At 39.4% G+C, this 20,688-nt stretch overlaps 1 protein-coding gene across 1 annotated transcript in view; it reads right to left on the reverse strand.

Annotated features, from left to right (window-relative positions):
- The window catches only part of GADL1 (glutamate decarboxylase like 1), a 117,134-nt gene that overhangs the window by 65,711 nt on the left and 30,735 nt on the right, over positions 1–20,688 (reverse strand). The window lies entirely within an intron of this gene.

Here is a 20,688-nt window from a genome sequence, read left to right on the forward strand (position 1 = left end):
ATTTTCTCTAGGCAACTATCAACATAACATCCCTTCTCTGTTAAAGACCATCTAAAACAGTGTTTTTGCAACTATAACTCACAGTAAGCAATTATTTCTTAAATAGTGACAGTATCACTCCTAATATACATGAAACAGAAACAAAAGCTTAATGGAATAGTACCATTAGTACTTGAATTGCATACCAATATTTTCTATTCCATTCTAGTCTGACTGTTCATTAAAAAAGAAAATGAAAAGTTGTTATGACTTACAACTGACTGTACAACTCAAGATCAATTAGCGTGGTGGTTCTTAACCCTTGATAATATTGGAATTGTCTGAAGAGTTTAGAGGGAAAAAAACAAAAACAAAAAAAACAATGCAGGGCCCTTTCAAGACCAAAAAAATCAGAATTCCTGGTATGGGGTAAGGGCAATCCTTATAAAGCTTCTGAGATGATTCTAACGTGCAGCAAGGACTGAAAACCACTGCTATCATGGTCTCAACCTTACATTGAAAACTCCTGGTCAAGGAGTTTCAGTCAGGCATTGCTTTCATGTCGAGACTAGAGAACTCTGAAGTGCTGTGTTTTTACCTGAGCATATAAACCAAGGTGATTATCTGACTTCTTTTTGTGCTATTAGTGCCTGTTATCAAACTTTTGTGTGTGAATACAAGTGAAAAATGACTTTTTTCTATGCACCTAAATAAAGAGAATATAGGTAGGATATGGATAATGCTAGAGTTTTAATCACCTATGAAACATCTCAAAGATGGTGGCATTAATGTGATGGGCAAAATGACTCTCACAGTCCTAATCTATTCAACTGTTTAATTTCCTATGTTTTTGTGATACAGACTAAAGCTTCATTTGTTTTTGGATATCTAGTCATATCAACATGATATAAGTAAACTTGGCTCAATCAGCTCTGATCGGAGGAATTGTAGTCTTTGCTCTTCCTGCATTATTTCCAACTCTGAGTTTCTGAGATTCTGTCATATATATACATGCTATACTGTATATGAAAATATATGTTTACAACCTACTTTGTGCCCAGGGGATTTAAGGCAGCTTACAAATATAGAATGTGGTGGGATTAGAATAGAAAAGGAGAAAGTGGGGGAAACAAAGAAGAAGAAGGCAGGAGAGATGAGGAAGGTGGGGGAGATGAAGAAAAGAACAGGAGGAGGAAGAGGAGGAAAAAGGATGAGATTAAGGCCAAGAGAAAATGTGATGAGGAAAAACAATGAAGCCTGGAGTATATCTGTGCCCAAATAGCACGCTGGAAGGAGGGTGAAAGAGGACAGACTATTTGCCAGTTTCTCCGCACACCTGGTAATGCGTGCACAGCAAAAGCATCCGGTGGCTATTTGCTGCTCTGAACATTTAGTGTCTAACTGTCAACCACATCACTTCACCTCATCGTATCCCTATTTCATTCACCTGTAAATGGAAGATAATGACACTGCATGCGGCCCACCTCCTGTGGATTAAGTATTCGTGGCACAATGTTTAAGTGAATGTCAGGAAAAAATATTTATTAACATAGAATATATTTCTTTAGTCTGGATGGCTTAGTTGCAACTCTTCAAATACATGGACAGACATATGGAGGAAGTCTTTTGTCAAAGTGGACAAAACAGACACAGAGCAAGTGTGTTGCATTGGACTGAGGCTAGAAGAGTGATTCTACAGCAGGGGCACAACAGTTAACAAAATCAATCTATGTCTCCAGCTTATTGTGATGCTGTTAACAAGGGCCTGGTTTCTTTTCAAATGGAATTTTACACATTCAGCAGCAAGGCCGCTGGCCTACATTTCTTGGAGTCAGAGCATCCTCTAGAGGTCTGGCCTCTGAGGCTTAGCGTCTAGCTAAGAGATTGATTTTATACAGGGGGAAAATGCTATGCAGGAAGGCAATTTCTGAACACAAGTTCCTTGCTCTTCTTTGTATAAATCCTTCTAAAGAGTTGCTGGAAATCGTTGCTATTACTGTAACCATGGGGAATCCTACTTAAAACTGGCCTTAAATAACAATTCAAAATGAATCAGGATGCACGTGGTAAAAATCCTCTGAATAGAACAGAAGATGTAGTGGACAAAGACATTTTTTTCAATGACTCCTAATAACATTCAGAAATGTACTAAAATGACAAGGAATTTTTCCACTGTACAAGTGGCCATTTGTCCAGACAGAGGGATCTGTGCGCTCGCATGTGGCTCACTCGATTTGGCCACAAAAAGGAAAAACGACATTCACTGAGTGCCCGCTCCATGGCTGGCACTGCACTGCACACTTTTGAACATCGTATCATTTAATGTCATAGTAGTTCTTCAAAACAGAAAGTGTCTCCTTTTTGCAGATAAAATAATTGAAGTTCAGTAAAGTTAAGCAACTTGTCAAAGTCACACAGGGCAGTCGTAAGCAGAGGCAGAATCTGAACACAAGTTCTGCTGGGCTTCTCAGTCCATAGGTGTGTTTACCCACTGAGAAATCATATTTAATTCCAGAATTTCCTAGTTTAAACTGTGGTCCCAGTGACTGGGGAAGGCAAAGTCCTCCCCTCAGGGTGTTTTTAAAATACAAATGAGCAAATAATTTCTATAGAGGGCCAGATAGTAAATATTTTCAGCTTTGTAATCCATGCAATCTGTGACACAATTACTCAACTCTGTGGTTGTAGCATGAAAGCAGCCATACAGGATACTTAAGTGAATTGGCATGGCTGTGTTCCAATAAAACTTTATTTACAAAAACAGGTGCAAAGCTGGATTTAGCCCAAGGGCCATACTTTGCAGACCTCTGTTCTGAGACACATCTATGAGATGACTATTTCCAAATCTGTAGAGATAGGAAAAGTTAAACATTTACCCAAAGGCTCCAACCCATTGGCTTCCATTTTTATTAAGGCAAGTGTTTAATTCTTTTAGCTTCTAAAAGAGAACACCTAATGTAGAAAATAAAATTGCCATGGTTTATTTTCCTTTTTACTTTTGAGAAATTATATATATACTAGAGGCCTGGTGCATAGATTCGTGCACAATGAAAGGAAATTAATTAGAAGGTGGCCGGCAGGATGGGACTGGGTGAGACGGGCCGGATACGCCCTGGAGTCGGGTCCCTTGGCAGATGGGGTCCCTCTGCCTGGCCTGCAGGGATCAGGCCAAAACCAAAATCTGACATCCCCTGGGGGGTCCCAGAGTGCGAGAGGGCACTCTGCAAAGTTGCTGTTGTTTGGCAGCTCCTGCGTTGAGCGTCTGCCCCCTGGTGGTCAGTGTGCATCATACCTACTGGTCGGTTGGCTGGTTGCTTACCCTTTTATAAATGTAGACTAGAGGCCCGGTGCATGAAATTTGTGCACTCAGTGTGTGTGTGTGTGTGTGTGTGGGGGGGGGTTCCTCAGCCCAACCTGCACCCTTTCGCAGTCTGGGAGCCCTCAGGGGATGTCTGACTGAAAGCTTAGGCTGCTCCCCGTGGCAGTCAGACATCCTTAGCGCTTCCCCGGAGGCGAGAGAGGCTCCTTCCACTGTGATATGGCTTCTAGCTGAGTGGCACTCCCCCTGTGGGGCCACAATGACCACCAGGGGCAGTTCCTGCATTGAGCATCTGCCCCTTGGTGATCAATGTGCATCATAGCGACTGGTCATTTTGCCATTTGGTTGATTTGCATATTAACCTTTTATTATATAGGATATATATATATATATCTGTGTGTGTGTATCATATACTAGTATATATATACAGAGAGGAATGGAGAGGGAGAGAGATAGAAACATCAATGATGAGAGAGAATCATTAATTGGCTGCCTCCTGCATGCCCTCCCATTGGGGATTGAGCCCACAACCCAGGCCTGTGCCCCTGACTGGGATTGAACCTGGGACCCTTCAGTCCACAGGCTGATGCTCTATCCACTGAACCAAACAAGCCAGGGCAGTTTTGAGAAATTCTTTATGCAACTTCCATGGAGAATGAATATTGATGATCAGACTCATCTGGTTTATTCAGTTTCTCACTTCCTTTCTTCCCCAACACCGCAGGAAGGAGAAAAAAAGTATTCTGTGATGAAACAGGTTAAATCTGGATTCACTTTCTGTTTTATTTTAAGGTTTTATTTTGTCATTTGTAATATATCTTTGCTAAAATAATGTGGCAGGAAAGGCTGTGAATTTCAAACTAGAAACTCATTATATGCAAACAGCTAATAGAAACTACTCATGGTCAAAGAGCAAGAAAGGAGGGAGGGAGGGAAGGCAGACAGAAAGGTTGTCTGGTGGGTTGGAAGCGGAGGGGCGAACTGACTTCTAGGATTCTCTGGCTCAGCTGGTTTCTAGATATGAGAATTATGTTTTCCAAACCAAACTCCTGTTTGTTAAACTGCGAAGTCCTGAAGGGGACATTGGACCAGGTGTATTTAGAACAATCTTAACTGCAAATCCTGGCAGAGAGTGACTACAACTACCGAATCTCTGTACACCCCTGAGCAGTAAGAGAAGAAGTCAATGAGAAAAACCTACTGGCAAGGTCTGTGGATCAAACTGAGTTAGGAGGAGATTTACAGGTCAGCTCAAGCAGCCTGAGTGGTTCTGTAGAAAAGAGAATTAGCAAAATAATTAGCAATAGAATTTCACTTTGAATTGGTTCTATGTGGATTGATCACTCATATTTTCTCTTTCTAAATCAACATTTTCCACACATCACTGTGACTTTAAAATGTTACAGTGTTATTTATGACATGTTATTTATGACTTCTATACTCAGTTTCCTCATCTGTACAGTGGGAAGAGTAAAAGTCCCCACCTCATTTATCTGTTCATCACTTGCCAAGGCCTATATTGGACATGAGAAGAGTTAAGGAGCTTTTAGTTCAATGGAGATGACAGGCTAATGGTGTGACCGCAGAGGACTTGGTGGTATATGCTGAACAAGTGCATGGACAGAAAAGAGACCTCTAAATAGAGCAGTCAGAAAAGCAAGAAACCCTCCCCCGCCACCCCCCCCCCCCCCACCAGGGGAAAGTTGATGCTTAATCAGAGTTTTATGAGAGAAAAAGTAGGACTTGGGTAGGCAAAGAAGAGAGTGTCTAGCTTTCCACATAGAGGGAACAAGAGGAAAATGAATGTACTCTTAATGCGATGTCCGGAGCAACCTGAGATTGCTTCCTAGCCTCATCTCCTAGCACAGCCCCATCTCAACTTCTGTTTAGCACATACATCATGGGGTGAAGGCTTCACTCCTACTCTTTTTTCAAAAATATATTTTATTGATTTTTTACAAAGAGGAAGGGAAGAGGGATAGAGAGTTAGAAACATCAATGAGAGAGAAACATCGACCAGCTGCCTCCTGCACACCCCCTACCTACTGGGGATGTGCCCGCAACCAAGGTACATGCCCTTGACCAGAATCAAACCTGGGACCCTTCAGTCCACAGGCTGTGACACTCTATCCACTGAGTCAAACTGGTTAGGGCTTCAGTCCTATGCTTACCTTTATGCTACCACAAATAGAGTCTTCAAGCCTAACACTGCTCAGTGTACTCGCTAGAAAGACATCTGTGGGATGACAGGTATAGGGTCCCAGATCCACAGGGACCTAAAATGAACCCAAAATATCTTCTTTCTCCCCTACCTTACAAAACCATGAAATTGGTACAATAATGAAGGACAATATGTTTTCTCTATGATGTCATCTAGCCTGGCAACAATGAATGACATTTTTTGTTCTAAATAATTATTATAAACTAGAGGCCCAGTGCACAAAATTTGTATGTGGGGGGAGGAGGGGGTGGATGTCCCTCAGCCCAGCCTGTGCCCTCTTGCAATCTGGGACCCCTTGGGTAGGGTCTCTAGGCCTGGCTGGCAATCAGGGCCTATCAGGGCTTTCTTTCCCCAGGCTGCCAGCAGCTGGCCCTGCCCCCGTCACTGCCACTGCTTGCCATCTGTGTGGCGCTACCCCCCCCACCCCCACAACTGGTTGCCTCCTTCTGCAGGTGACAGGCATGGGGTGCAATCGTTTGGCTGGCCTGGGCCTCCCTCTTTGGGGTGATCACAGAACCCCTACCCCCCAGTCGATAGCCCTACTGGTCAGTAGCCAGGGCCTCCCTCTTTGAGGTGATCGATAGTGGAGCCCCCTCATCAACTGCCCCACAGAGGGTGGCCTGGGAATCCCTCTAAGGGGCAATGGCAGGGCTCCCTGACCAATTGCATTGCACCCACCTTGGCTGGCCTGGCGCCAGTGCGTGTCATAGTGTGGTTGTCCAGAAGGTCATCCTGACGGTTGTTCTGCTGTTCAGCCGTTCAATCAATTTGCATATTATGCTTTTATTATTATAGACTAGAGACCTGTTGCACGAAGAGATTCGTGCAATAGGCCTTCCCTTCCCTTGGCTGCTGTGCTGGCACCGGTTTGCCTCTGGCACCAGGGACCCAGGCCTTCGCTCTGGCTGGGCTCCGGCCAGAGCCAGCCCCGGAGCCATTAGGCTTTGCTCTGCTGGCCCCGGGGCTATCCAGCTTCACTCCACCGGCCCCAGAACAGTCAGGCTTCGCTGCTCTGGCCCTGGGGTCAGCAGGCTTCGCTCCGCCACTTGGAGCCTACATATGCAAATTAACCGCCATCTTTGTTGGGTTAATTTGCATACTCCCCTGATTGGCTGGTTAGTGTAGTGAAGGTACAGTCAATTTACATGTTTGTCTATTATTAGGTAAGATTATTGAATTTAAGTGCAAACATTTCTCAAGAATGCCTAGAGCAATAGAGACATTGGAGTGGGGGCAGATCCCCACAGAGGGAAGGGAAACTCCATGGGTTCACATTAATTCATTGTTAAACTGAAAAGCCAAGATCAGACTGTAGAGTGCATTTAAGATTTTTGGCTCCATGAATTCACCACCAATGATGGGTGAGTCATTTCCCCAGTCACAATCTTTTTAAATTCAGGAGGCATTTCGAGAATTCCATCCCCTTGGATATTTTCCTCTTGGAATTCTACTGAACCCTTTAAGTGAATGGGGCCCTATAACTTTTAAGAATTGGGATATAAACCCTATTAGAATAACTAAACCCTGTAATGCTTGCTATTGCTATCTCACAGGCACTAAACAATCTTTTCCTTGTTATGCATAACTCCCTGATCCTCACTAGCTCTTAAGAAAAGCCATGTATTTCGTTGCATTTCATTTCACTACATCTCTGGCAAGTTGGGTACTGAAATTGCACAAAGATTCTGACAGCACTCTAAATGAATGCATTGGTATTTCTGTAACTGGATGTCGAGGGTTTAATCTGCACTATGGTGCTGTCTAAAACTGGTAATAAAACAGAGGAATAATATGTCAAGATAAGGTCCAAAGGATGTATAATAGTGACACGTGCTGCCCATGACAAGGGCATAATGAAATGTACTGAGAAGAGAGTAGCCTTATAAAAAAAGAAGCTTTGAGTTTCTTTCTGATTACTCCTGGAGCTAGAGATGTGGAAGATACGATCCATGTGCCCTGATTTTTTATATTCTGCACCAGCTTTAAAACTCAGCAATCTACTGGTAGTTGGCATGGCTGAAGATGGCAGAGGTTTATTGGAGACACAAATTATGCCCACAAGGACCCCTTACTTCTCATTCACAGAGATGGTCACATTACACCACTCTCCTACCCCATTCCCCTGGTCCCAGCTTATTAGATCAGAGGTGGAGGAGACTAGGAATTTGGAATTAACAACGGAGGATAATAATTTAGCTTGTGCGGGTCACTAGCACAAAGATGTAAACATCACACTGCAAAGTGCCATATTTTACCTGACATATGAACCTAAAAGCAAATACAATTATGTCATTTTGGATGTACAAAGATGACACTTCATTTTTCTGTAACAAAAATGTTCTGATTTGGAGCTACATTTATTTCCAATACAAAAATCTAATCTGGTCACTTCTAGGGAAAAAACCCTCAAAGTGAGTGGTCTTTCAGATCGTTCAGACATCAATTATATTTCCTGAGAGTTTTCTTCCTCTCGCTCTTCATTTTACATTACTGGGGCATTCACAAAGGCCACTGAGGAGAACTGCCAGATAAAATTCAAAACATCCTATTACATTTGAATTACATAACTATTTATAAAACACAAATATTAGTATATCCTACCCAATATTTTGGATATACTAAAATGTTATATATTGTTTATCAGAAATTCGAATTTAACTGAGCATCTTTTATTTTTATTTGTTGAATCTACCATCCCTGTGCTGAAGTTTGGGCATGAACATCTGCGTCTCCAGGGTGTTCACTGCTATGCTTGTGCTGACCGCCTGCTCCATCCCTAGCTCATCTCTGGATGGTCTTTCCATCTTCCTGCTCATACCTGAAGACCTGCCACAGCCTCTGGTTGACATGTCATATGAGTCATGCTTCTTGTTGCCCCTGTTTCCAGGCTGTCTTGTGTCTTCTTTTTCAGTCACTTTTGGATGATCTACCTGCCAGCCACCCTGAAGCCTGCAGGAAAACTGGAGGCTAGCTCAGAAACTCCTATGCCTAGTCATAACTCCCCTGCCATCATTTAATTTTTGATTTACCATGTTACCATGAGAGATAGGGGATGAGAGAGTCTTCCCAACTCTCCAAGTCTCACCATAACTTGAACCAAAAGACAAGGAAAACCTGTATGACCTACAGTTACAGGGAAGTTCTATTCTTTCTTGACCCCCCCCTGGGTGTGCATATTCATATTTTAAAAAATATATTTTTATTGATTTCAGAGAGGAAGGGGGAGAGAGAGAAAGAGAGAAAGAGAGAGAGAGAGAAACATCAATGATGATAATCACTGATTAGCTGCCTCCTGTATGCCCCCTACTGGGGATCAAGCCCACAACCTGGGCATGTACCCTGACCAGTTATCAAACAATGACTTCCTGGTTCATAGGTCAACACTCAACCACTGAGCCCCCGTGGCTGGGCCACATTCATATTTAACACTTCATTCCTCCTCAAACACTTTCTTCCCTCCCCAATTCTACAGACTGTTTACTTGGGAAAAAAAAAAGCAAAATAAAAATGGATTCTGGATGATAAGGATATCCTTTCAAGAGTCACTGCTGTGTTTAAAAGGTAAAAATTTTGTTACTCGATCTCTGGTTTCATTCTGATCATTATCTGACTACAGTTAAACAAACCAGAATGTCATAATATATCTTAAGTACTTGGCAGGTTAAAATAACTTAAATAAATCACTCTTGGCTCAAAACACTAAATCAAAACTGTTATTATAGATTAACTGGAAAATAGCTTAAATGAGAACACTCCAAAACAAAATTTAAGGAGTTGAGTCAAAAATATCCTTAATATAAAATAGCATTCTTTTTTATTTTACATTCATATAACTTTTATTATAGTATATTATTAAAATTATTCTATTTTATTATTAGATGTTGCTACTTTTTATTCTCCTAATTTAAAAATTAAGTGCTATCATATGTATGTATGTGTAAGAAAAGAACCATAATATTATATATATATATATATATATATATATATATATATAGTTCAGCAGTATCCACAATTTCAGGCATCCACTGGTGGTCTTGGAATGTATCCCCATGAAGAAGAGGAGACTACTGTGTTTCCATTTTTTTCTTCTTTCAGGTTCTGTGTTTTTATTGATTTTTTTTTTTTTTTTTTTTTTTTTTTAGAGAGAGGAAAGGAGAGGGATAGAGAGAAACATCAATTGATTGGCTATCTCCTGCATGCCCCCCATTGGGGATGCAGCCCTAGGGCATGTGCCCTTTAGGGAATTGAACCTTGACCTCCTGGTTCCTGGTTCTTTGCTCAACCACTGAGCCACACCCAGCCAGGTTTTCTTTCAGTTTCTAAAATATGCTTTTTAGTTAGTGACAGCAATCAGCAAGAGTAATTTGCAAACCCTGCCCTTTATTAAAATTCACTGTTGCTTTCAGAGTTAGAGCACATTCTTACAGAACAAAATATAAAGAAAGCAGAGACAAAGAACAGCATTTAAATAAATTTAATAAAGATATCAATTGAAAAATAAATGCAAGCAGCAATTCCTAAGAAGATAAGATAAACAAACATAATGAAGAAAAATAAAAAAATATTTTACAATTAAAATTTTAGGTAAAGATATAAGATAAAAACTAGACAAAAACAAAAAGGGGATGTTATATATTCTTTTAATATATTTGAAAAGCTCCATAAATATATTAAATATTTGAGAAATTAAGTGATCAAAACTGACTCAAGGAAATGCTTACTAGTTTAAAAATGATAGAAAAAATGAACAGTTGATTATGAAATTAGCTCCTCCAAAATTTCCTAGCAAGAATTTTATGATGGATTTTTCTGGGCATTTCTAAAAACTGATGATCTTTATGCTATAGTAATTACTCCAAAGCAAAAATGATCATTTAAAACTGGCACTCAAAATACAATCCAACCACAATAAAACACACACACACACACACACACACACACACACACACACACACACACACTTGGATGTGCACATACACAGTAGATCAATCACATGCATACAAAGGCAAAAATCTAAATACACAAATCCATCAATACATTAAAGCAATTTGTTGCAATAAAATGAGGCTAATCAGTAATGTAGGAAATCTATTAACACATTTAACTTCATTCAAAAAGTAAAATGATTATATAATAAAAACAAATATGTTAAAATTCAATACTCATTCCTAGATAATTTCTCAAGAGGATTTATAAAGAATGTGTATCATAAGGCAACTTTAATAAACTCACAAAGACAGAAGTGCCTTTTATTTACTACTGGAGGCCTGGTGCACGGATTTGTGCACTGGTGGGGTCTCTTGGCCTGGCCTGCAGGGATTGGGCGGAAACTGGCTTTCCAATATCCCCCAAGGGGTCCCAGATTGGGAGAGGATGGTTCTTGAGTGACGCAACCTGGAATCGGGCTCCCTCATCTCTGTGTCACTCAAGAACTGCAGATGCCAAGTCACGGCAGCTCGGCAGCTCCTGCATTGAGTGTCTGCCCCCTGGTGGTCAGCGTGCATCATAGCTACTGGTTGGATGGTCGAAAGGTCACTTACACACACACACACACACACACACACACACACACACACGAGACCCTATGCATGAAATTCATGCAAGGGGCTCAGCCCTTGTGGCCCTGGCTGCCTCGCAGACCCACAGCCCCCACCCACTGGTCATTCCAGAAGGTTGTTCTGGAAGGCCGTTCTGCCATCTGGTCTAATTAGCATTTTAGCTCTTTATTATATAGTATAGATTATTATGGAATATATTTTTGGAAATTCTATCAGGGCATTATATTTTCAAATGATATGAAGCTGAGATATTAGCAAGAAAACAAAATTATAGTTATATACTGATATGATTATGTATTTAGAAAATGCAAGAGAATAACTTTAAATCTCTCAGAACTTATAAGAAATCCAGTAAATAACTTTACTTCAGGTTTCAAAGTATTCCTAAAGGTGATTTTCAAATAAAATATTCAGTAAGTCATAAAAAATTATAAGGCTACACAGGAATCGCAAACACAAAAAATAACAGGGATAGCACCAGAGGGAATCTAGATATTAGACTAAGCAGAGACAGATTATAAATCTATTTTAGAAGGTTTGTGGAGATAAAAGCTGATCTTAAAAATGTCAACAGGAGCTTAAAGTCTCAGGTATTATTAAAGTGGAAAGACATGATAAAGGAAGAACACAAGAGAGGCTATTAACATCCGATTAGACACAGCTAAAGAGAGAATTAGTGAATTTAAAAATAGGTCATGAAAAGTATCCACAATGAAGTATGGAAAGACATACAAATAAAGTAAGAGAGAGAGAAAACAGTGAGTAGCTCTAATATACATTTAACTGGACTGCCATAAAAAGAGAAAGGATGCAGAGTCAATAATTGAATGATAGTTTTTAAAACTTGTGAAACATAACAATTCACAGATTCAAGAAGCCCAATGAAGTCAACATAAGGTAAATTAAACAAAATCCATAAGGAAAGTCTGAAAACCTTAAAAGAAGTCACATAAATGTTATTTTACCATCAAAAGAATGAGTTAAATAGCTAACTTTCTAACACAACACCAACAGCCTCACCCCCTAAAATTATAAATGTTCTGAAAGAAAATTACTGACAGAATTCTGTCCCCAGAAAGCTATAAAATAAAAAGATTTTTAAAGAAGCAAAATTTAACAGCATTTGCCACCATTTGATTCTCTATGAAATTCCTAAATGTGGCCTTTAAGAAGAAGGAAAATTATACTGGATGAAACCTCAGGGATATAGCAAGCAATAAAGATATGTACACAAAAATATTCACAGAAAATTTCTGAAAAAGCCCAAAGTTGAAATAACCCATCAACATAAACGGATACACAAATTGTGATGTACTTATAGAAAAGCATGAAACAGTAGGAATCGGACTGTGCCACAACATAAGTGAATCTTATGGACATAAGGTAAGTTGGAGCAACAACAACAAAGCCAAATGGAAAAAACACAGTGTATGATTCCATTTATACAAATTTCAAACAGGTGGAAGTAAATTACAGATTTGAGGATATATAACTGCAAAGCAAAACTAAGAAGAAAAGCAAGGAAATCAGTAACAGGAAAGAGCATAAAAGCAATTTCTAGTTTCCTGCTCATTAGTTTACTCTGTGTGGCAATTACTTGATTATTCTTATTATGATAGTACATCAATATTTTCACTTACATTTTATGTTTTTCTTATATTTCATAATAATTAATTGGGGGGGGGAGACCAATATCTTCCAGACTCCCAAATAGCCCTAAGAATAAACTACCAGAAAAGAGATGGAGCTCCTTGGGTAGTTAAATAAAACTCCTTAGACTATGATTTACCATCAGCATCATGCGGGCCTAAAGGTAGGTATGTGAGAATATAAATGCAGATGTGTTTGCTGCATGAGATATGTGCACCTTCAATATGAAAAATATGGTAACTATTGTTCAGTTTTCATTTTTCTATTCAGTTCACAATTTACTTCTTTATTATATGCTAGTAACAATTTCTGTACAAATTAGAGTTGTTGTTTTTTTAAATATATTTTATTGATTTTTTACAGAGAGGAAGGGAGAGGGATAGAGAGTCAGAAATATCAATGAGAGAGAAACATTGATCAGCTGCCTCCTGCACACCTCCTACTAGGGATGTGCCCGCAACCAAGATACATGCCCTTGACAGGAATCGAACCCGGGACCCTTTAGTTCACAGGCCAACGCTCTATCCACTGAGCCAAACCAGCAAATTAGGGCTTAAGTACAACTATTAAAAGCCTATAGAAAATAAATATATATTTACCACCTCTGAATTATCTACAACATTAGAATACTTCTCTCACTCACATAGATTTGTATTGACATATTGAGTTGCTGTGGAAGAAAAACCCAGGAAAAAAATGGACGTCCTGAAACTTTTTGGCCTTGAAATAACAAAGCTAGAAAGTGTAATTAGGAGTGTTAGGTATGTTTTAAAATATCTTTCTTGGAAAACAACAAATATGACCACTAGAATTGCGCAAAAGCAAACACATGGAATATTTATTCCAAGAAGTTAAATGGGTGTCAAGTGTCATAACAGAAGGTATAAATGGAAGAGAAAGCCTTGTTGCAGTGAGTTAATCCTATGTAATAAAAGCCTACTATGCTAAGTGTCCAGTCGTCCAGTTGTCCATTCAACCAATGAAAGCGTAATATGCTAATGATATGCTAGGACGACTCAACTGCTCGCTATGACATATACTGACCACCAGGGGGCAGATGCTCTGACTGGTAGGTTAGCTTGCTGCTGGGGTCCGGCCAATCAGGACTGAGCGAGACTGGCCGGACACACCCTGTAGCCCTCCCACAGTCCCTCTCCAGCTGGCCAAACTCCTGCATCCCTCCCCAGCCCTGATAGTGCACCAGTGGGGTCCCTTGGCCTGGCCTGCGCCCTCTCACAATCTGGGGCCCCTCGGGGGATGTTGAAGAGCTGGTTTTGGCCTGATCCTGTAGGATGCATGAATTCATGCACCGGGTCTCTAGTAGTTAAAAAAAAAAAAAAAGGCAGATGTCTGGAATCCATTAAAAATGCTAAAATCATATTTTGGCCTACCCACTGAAGCAGGTGTAGCATGCCAATTATGGCATGAATTTTTCCATTAGCTTCATTCCAGGTTTCCTTTTATGCCCTTACCCTTATGTTTCTCATTTTTCTTAGATTTTTAACTTATATAATTTTCCCATTATTTTGAGGCCCTTTTCCATTTTGTTACAAGAGAGGAGAGAAAATATTCAATCTGTAAATAGAATCCTATTTTTCAACTGCTGGTTTTTATCAAATTGGGGATGACAAAAGGACAGAAAGGTAGAGTCTCATTCCCCCCCCCCCCTTTTTTGGTCATTTCTTAGAAAATCTGAACTCTTCTGTGATGGCTGGCAGAGAAGCAAAGGTTGGGGTGAGTCCCATACTGAAATGGGATGGTTGCCATGAAGATTGAATTCTTTACCTGGAAAAATATCGGAGAGATTCACACACTCTCGGGATTCTCCAGAAATAGATAGGAAGAAGATATTAAATCAAAACTGGGCAACATTCCAACTCATCTAAGTCAAACTGATGAAATAAATGTAGCTTAATCAGTAGGACCAGGTGGCAGCCACCCAGAGGTTTGAAGGAACTTAGGGATGAAATTAGGAAACCAGTGGCCAAAACGCTGCCTCCAACCATATAAGCAGCCACAGCCAGTAAACATTCTGTTTATTAGAAGGGTCAAGAGAGGACTCAGGGAACCTTAGAAAAGCAAGTATCTCTTCTACTTGTCCAGTCTCCAATAAAGAACAGCATCATTAGACATTAAAACAAAAAATAACTCCCTAGCGGAAGGATAATATGGTTTCTGAAAAAGGAAAGCATGAGTCACTGATTTATTATTGGTCTCTGAGGCACGAAGATAAAAGGCCAAATGTTGGCACAGTTTAAAGGATATTTTTTTTTTAAAAAGTGCCAACATGAAATGGGAGATGTGAGGAGGCAATGGGTATATCAAACCATATGGATGAGACAAACAATTTCTACACCCCGTCAAAAATGTTTGTTTACCTACTAGCGGGAAGGGATACTCTTTGAGACTTGTAAGAGATGAGGTCTTGAATAAAATGGAACTACTACTTCAGCTGCAGGTAAAGAATTTAAAACACATTATCATTTGATGGTACTGGAAAAAGATACAAAGATCATCTCAGGAGACATTTTTATTGAGTATTAGTAGAGTGTTGTGCTCTGTTCTAAGTAGGTGGGCCTATAGCAATGAATAAGACCCCTTCTGTCCTCCAGTAGCTCACGGTCTAATACATAGATGATTACAAGCACCATGGAATAAGTCCTGCACTGGGACTTGTGCCCATTTATGCCTAGATGGTAACTATTACTTGAAATCCAGTAGTATAATATCAATTATGCAAAATAACACACCCCTTGGAGCAAGGATCTAAAACAAAGTGCGATGCCCCTGTTAAATTTAATGACAATGGCAATAAAACAAATACTAGTAAAAACTAACCCCCATTTTTATTATTTTGTTTGGTGGAAAAAGGCATAATGTATTTTGAACGTGTGTAACTCCAACACTAATTATTGTATCTCTTTAGCTCATGGAGAAGGAAAGCAGACCTAATGGGGGTGTTTGTCACGAGCGGTAACACCATGTGGGTTTTCAAAAATGTAATGCCTGCATATAAACATGCATATGCACACATTTCCAAAAACCTCAAGAAAATAAAATTAACTTTTGTTTATTATAATTTTAAAGACAGGAATTAAAAAAGAAAAGGGCTATTTTTTGCTAACCATGAACTCGATCAGTTCTGCCAGGTTTATGCAATTCTCAACCTTGCTGAAAAGTCTAAAAAGAATTTTCTCGGCTCAAGCAAGAGCATGCAAGATATGGAGGAAAATTTTGGCAGCATCAAGCACAGAAGATTGATGCCTCTTCTACAAGTCAAATGCTGCTTCTTTCTAATCAGTTTTAAACGCATACCTTCCCCCTATTTTTTGCTACATTAGTTAGGAAGCTGTCATTCCAAAGACATTTATAATGTACGTGCATAGGGAGAGTATGAGTGTTCTCTGGCTTGAAAGAAAAACAACGATTTGATGATCAGATTGTCCGGTATTTTCAAACCATCTAATGGCGCTTCTATAGGAACTCCATGAGGAAAAACAAGAGCTAAAAGAGAAATCCTAACAAAAGCCAATACAGTTTGTTCTGGTTTCTCTGATAAATCTCTTTCTTCTTCCTTCTTTTTTGCTTGCACAATTTTTTAAAACAGCATATAATAATTGTCATTTGCAATATCAAGTATCATTCGAAGTAGAAATTTAAATGGGCTGAGAGATAGCAAGCACATTTTTCAGGGGTAGTATTCCAGGGAAACTTCTCTGCCTTTTCCTGGGGGGACTACATTGGGAGATGGTGTTCATCTCCCTTTTCTTCTTTCCTCTTCGCATTGCAGTGCTGACACCTAGTATTGAATGAATTTCCTACTCTTCTTCTTCCTGCTGCTCCTTCCCCTAAAGAAAAACTGGGACTACATTCTGAGCCTTCTCTAGAATGAAGATGAAAGGAAAAGAACTGCAAGCTTAACTCTTTTTTTCTATCTTCTTCTTTAAAACCTAGGTAGCCCAGAATTGCATGCCAATACCTCTATCCAAAGAAGCTCCCTGAGAAGGAGGTATAATATGTCAACAGATAAAATCAGGAGATGTTTACATGTATGTCTGTAAGTGTGGGTGTACAAATGACTTGCCTATTAAACCAACAGAGCTAAATACCCCTGTGATGTCAAAGGGATCTCTTTAACTCTCTCTCTCTCTCTCTCTCTCTCTCTCTCTCTCTCTCTCTCTCTCTCTCTCATACACACTCTACTAGTGAAAAAGTGAAAAATTAAGCCATTCCTAGAAGGAAATTCAGGAAACAAGTATAAAACAGTATCATGAAAGATGATCAGAGCTTTCCTACTTCCAGGAATTTATTCCAAGGAAAGAATAAAGGAGGTGCACAAACAGCCTCAAAGCTGGCAGTCAAATCCATCACAGCCCAAAATTAAAATAATCTAATTGGCCAGTAATAAGGGGGTGGTCAAGTTAATTATATTTTGTCAAAACAATAGAATACTATGCAGATATTAAAAATCTATACAATGCATGTTGACATGGAACAGTACTCAATTTTGCTCCAATAGAAAAAGCATGTTGCCGAAACCGGTTTGGCTCAGTGGATAGAGCGTCGGCTTGCGGACTGAAAGGTCCCAGGTTCGATTCCGGTCAAGGGCATGTACCTGGGATGCGGGCATATCCCCAGTGGGAGATGTGCAGGAGGCAGCTGATCGATGTTTCTCATCGATGTTTCTAACTCTCTATCTCTCTCCCTTCCTCTCTGTAAAAAATCAATAAAATATATTTAAAAAAAGAAATAAAAAAGAAAAAGCATGTTAAAAGTAAAATATGTTATAATATTTTTAGATTAGGTAGGTGTACATGTATATATGCATAAGAAAATATATAAAATGTCGTCTTCAGTTATTTATCTTCTATATCTTTTTCTTCATCTTTCTCCATATATAAATTTTCTGATTTGCCTAAAAGATACATGCATTACTTCTGAAATAAACCTGTAAAAATGGACATAATATTAAAATTCACAGTATCAACAGTATTTATTTAAAAAATTCCCTTAAATTGCCTGCAGCTGATAGGTTAAACAGGGAGTCCTTGTGAATTAATACTGGATGATAATGGTAGGTACAAATGGAGAGGAATATCTGTACTCAACAAGTCATCTGATTAGCACATTTCATGTTCTCTGTTAGGTTTTGTAAAACTAAAAGTCTTTCTAGTAAACACTAACAATCAAGAAGCTAATATTGAGATTTTTCTGCATCCATGCAACTGAATCTAAGGATATTTTATTTTAGATGAAAACATCAAAATTGTCATTGATCCAAAATGGCCATATAAATCTAGCATGTACATCTGAAGTCAACCTGTTTAAAAATCACAGATTTTTTTTTCAAAATCCCTGATTTTTTTTTATCCCTATGATGCAGAGCTTTAGTGATAGTACTCTTGCAGAGCAACAGCTCAGCTTTGTTTCTAAAACAGCCTTTTTCCTAATGCAGGAAATTAAAAACGCAAATACCCCACGCTAGTCAATCAGGAAAGCAGCGTTGTGAATGTTAGGGCTTTGAGGATACAAATTAGGGAATTAGCTTTTTCCTTAACAGAAGTATATTCACTAAGTAATTTGCTTTCTTTAACTGGAGTTATCCCCTTCCATTAACTGGAGGAATAAGTCCAAATTAAAATCACTGTTCATCAATTACTGGTGGAGGCATGCTCATGCCCGCGGAAGGGACCAGGCAATAAAGCTCATCCACTATAATTTTAATCACTGTTTAATCAGAGCTCTCAACAGGGATAATTTGGGGTAGGGGAGAAATTGGAAACTCTCAGTTATTGTGGCATGAGGGCAGATATTGCTGAGGACTTTTGATTTATTTACTCATTAAAATTTTCAGCAAATTTTAATTCTTTTCCTTGTTCAATGCAAACTTGCTATGCACTGGAAAGAGAGTGGTGAATATAATGATGTAGTTCCTATTACATTCTAGGCGAAAGGAAAGTTAATACATGAGAAGTCATAATTACAAATCGTGGTGAGTACTTCATAGGAAGGGAACAGGGTCAGAGAAAGAATAATGGGGAGATGCCAGATTACCTTGTAGAGTCCTGGAACCCTTAAGAAGGGACATTAAGCTTTTGACTTATCAAAATAGTAATCAAGGAATTAAATGGGTATATTTTGTTCACTGTTTCCTTTATGAGATTACTAGAGGCCCGGTGCACCACATTCGTGCACTCGGTGGTGGGGGGTGGAGGGGACAGTCCTTCAGCCTGGCCTGCACCCTTTCACAGCCCAGGAGCCCTTGGGGGATGTCCGACTGATGGCTTAGGCCTGCTCTCCACAGTCGGACATCCTTAGCGCTGTTGTGGAGGCAGGCTGCTGTGCTCGTCAGTCAGCTGTCAGCTCAGCTTGTGGCTAAGCAGCGCTCCTCCTGTGGGAGGGCACTGACCACCAGGGGGCAGCTCCTGCATTGAGCTTCTGCTCCCTGGTGGTCAGTGTGCATTATAGTGACCAGTTGATCCACCATTCGGTCGATTTGCATATTACGCTTTTATTATATAGGGTATGCTCTTTGGCTATGGGAGTTGTGTGCGTTTTATAAGTTCAGAATCAGCACAGTGCCTGGCCTACATAGGAAATCAGTTAGTGTTGGAAGAATGAATAAATGAATATGAAAGAGAACAACAGAGGCAGAAAATAGGTACAAAAGAGAAAGAAAACTGTGGACACAAAACTTTGCAAGCTGATTGTCATATCTCATATTTCATGGCTCAGCTCTCTATTCCAGTTCATTTGAAAATGGTCTTTCATCCACAAAAGGCAACTTTTGAAAGTGCTCAATTCTTTACACAATAAATGCAATTTTTCTAACCTCTTAAATCTTGCCAAGTGAGTAGGCATGGATATTATTCTTTTTCTTGAGATCCAGGAATGAATTCTTTTTTAAAAAACAGTACAATTTAACCCCTGTTATAGAGTTACATGACCCAGAAAATTTTAAGTTGCTTCAAGTACTTAAATGTAAATAAATCCTTATCTAAATCGCTCAATTATCATTCAACAAGAAAAATGTATACAAACTAGGAAAGTATTTAGAAGAGTAGTCATAGAATCTTTGATCTAAAACAAGCATGTCAAATTCAAAAGGCTAACACAGGCCAAATAAATGAGGCATGCGGCCCGGGAGTTTGACCTGCTTGGTCTAAAATTTCCACTCCTGAGAGCAGCACACCAACAGATAAGAATGTCATTCAGAATGGCTCATTAGAGAGAAAGCAGGTAGAAAATGCCTGGCACATAAGGGATGTTTGACATAGTTTTTGTCTTATATCTAGACCAAAGGAAAACCTGGATTTACTCCTAAACTCTTAAATCATGTCTTCAATATGTAACTGTGGAAAAGTTGAGTATGTGATTTTTTTTAAATGTTTTTATTTATTTTTAGAGAGAGAGGGAAGGAGGGAGATAGAGAGATAGAAACATCTATGAGAAACATCATTGATTGGCTGCCTCCTGCATGCCCCCTACCTGTGATCAAGCCTGCAACCCAGGCATGTGCCCTGACTGGGAACCTCTTGGTTCATGGGTTGACGCTCAACCACTGAGCCACACCAGCCGGGCAAGTTGAGTATGCTTTTTTGTTCATGCATAATATAATAGTCTTAAACTACCTTTCAGTTATAACATGCAGTCATCACTCTACAATTTAAAAACTTAAATGAAAAGTAGTTCAATGGAATTGAAGACAGTGCATGGTAGCCAGTCTAATAAAACATTAAGGAACGAATTCATGTTCCCAAGAGTGTCTATCTACAGATACAGAAGCTGTTCTTAGTTTCCAATGGACATTCTGTTTGCGCATCTCAAAACACAAAGGGCGCTGACATACACACACCACAGTTTTTCCCTTTAAAGAGAGGTGCAACTATCCACACAGGCAAGACAAGGTTTCACATTTTAAATATGGTTTCCATTTGAAATCAAATTCCTTACAATGAGAA

This window comes from Myotis daubentonii, chromosome 14 (genome assembly GCF_963259705.1).
Source record: "Myotis daubentonii chromosome 14, mMyoDau2.1, whole genome shotgun sequence".
In the NCBI taxonomy this organism is placed as follows: domain Eukaryota; kingdom Metazoa; phylum Chordata; class Mammalia; order Chiroptera; family Vespertilionidae; genus Myotis; species Myotis daubentonii.